This window comes from Adiantum capillus-veneris, chromosome 11 (assembly GCF_014529385.1).
Source record: "Adiantum capillus-veneris isolate H3 chromosome 11, ASM1452938v2, whole genome shotgun sequence".
Classification (NCBI taxonomy): domain Eukaryota; kingdom Viridiplantae; phylum Streptophyta; class Polypodiopsida; order Polypodiales; family Pteridaceae; genus Adiantum; species Adiantum capillus-veneris.
Genome location: NC_140941.1, coordinates 116,803,241 through 116,804,991, shown reverse-complemented (window position 1 = coordinate 116,804,991; position 1,751 = coordinate 116,803,241).

The following is a 1,751-nucleotide window of genomic DNA, read 5'->3' as shown; positions in this document are numbered from 1 at the left end:
TACTCCAAGCTTGTGAGATAGAAGCCTACATCAACACTCTCTTGGCATGTGGATGCAAATCCAACCAAGAGCCAAGCTTCAATGCATGCTCATCTCCTCTACCAAGTTAATTACTAAGCTAAGCTATGCTAATATGAGTGATTATGTGAGGAGATGTACATCTTTCTCGTAAGATACTCCTTCTTCCTCTCAATCTACTCTCATACCCTACTAGCTCTCACCATCTTCGAAGGTGTGTGAGGTTTTGGGTCTGAGAACGGGGATAATTCAAGTTGTGTTTGCTAAGTGTTTTTCTTAGTGCATGAAGCTTTTATCTTCATTGCACTATCTAGTCTTGAAGGAACACAAAGAATTGTATTGTACAATGTCTCTCTTGATGGGAGAAACCATAATACAAAGCCTTTTGGAGGGGGGACCGGCTCCATGCAAATCCGGTCCTCAACTATTGTCATTAGCTTAATTTCTCTCTCTTTTGAAAGTATTGTCGATGCTATCTAACTAGGTGTTATGCTTTTTGTTGCTCTCTCCACCCAAGCACTCTTGTAATTCTCATTAGGAATCTATTCTAATGAAATGCCCACTATGTTCATGCTAATTTCCGCTACACATAAGTAATTAGGCCATTAAATGTTACATATAAAATCCAAGTTTTGTAAGTTTTTCATAGGTTTTGGATAGTAGAAACATAGCGTGAGCTAACAACGCTCACTTCTCTCCTTCTCGCGCTCCCTACTCCCTTCCCGGTTGTCACATTGCAGTGCAGTCTGTTGCGGTGCAACCGTAGGTAAGGGCTCTACGCATTGATCTAAGCATTTCATGGTAATCCGTAGCTTTTGGTGTCACCGACCCACGACATAATTTCATCATAAGGAGTAATTTATGCTTCAAAATCATAAAGTAAGTATAGGCGGGGTATTGGGACATCATTGCTAAGAATTTAGATGCATTCTGAGTTGCAAACGACTAGGTCAAAAACTCACTACTGCTGTTAATAATCGCAATTTTTTCACTTGACCTAAAGTGAGATTTGAGACCATAATCATGTGTGCTTAGGTCTTATAAACATGTCCTAGAAGTTTCATAACGTCTAGATGTCGTTTGATGCTGTAACGGGTGTGATTTTTTTGCCGATGAGCGATTAGCTTTTAGTGATTTCTGTCACTTGAGTGTAGCTTGAGTTATATGCAAGTTGTTTGTTGTTTTCCAAGAGATTGACAACCTCTTGTAGCCTCTATGAACTAGTGAAGTCAGCTTCCTCCCATGGATTGATAATTATATTCGTGGTTCTCGCTTGTCTACAATAAGATAGGAGAGGGGTTAGACACCCGTCCCACACCTTTCTTCCAAGTGACTATCTTCACATTGCCACTAGGTTGGCCTCCTGTTTTTGGTGACAAGTTGAACCTTTGATGGAGATTTGGATTGCTCTCCATCTTTTCCCATCCCCAGGTCAGTATTGCCAACTCCGACAAAGTCTGTTTTGACTTGTCACATTTCCTCAACTAGACTTTTGATTGCTACTATTACAGACTTATCCAATTCAGTTTCCACCTTCTCCTCACCAGAATATCTAATAGGCTTCTTCTCTTGATCCACTAAAGATTGATGCTAAAACCTTTGGATGGTCTTGGACTTCGAGCAAGTATTCTGCTCTAGCATCTTCTTTGCCAGATCTTCTGTAATCTTTGATGCCATGTCTCTTTTTTCCTACCATTCATCAACCACTTTTGCATTTCCCTTTGCCTTCCAAG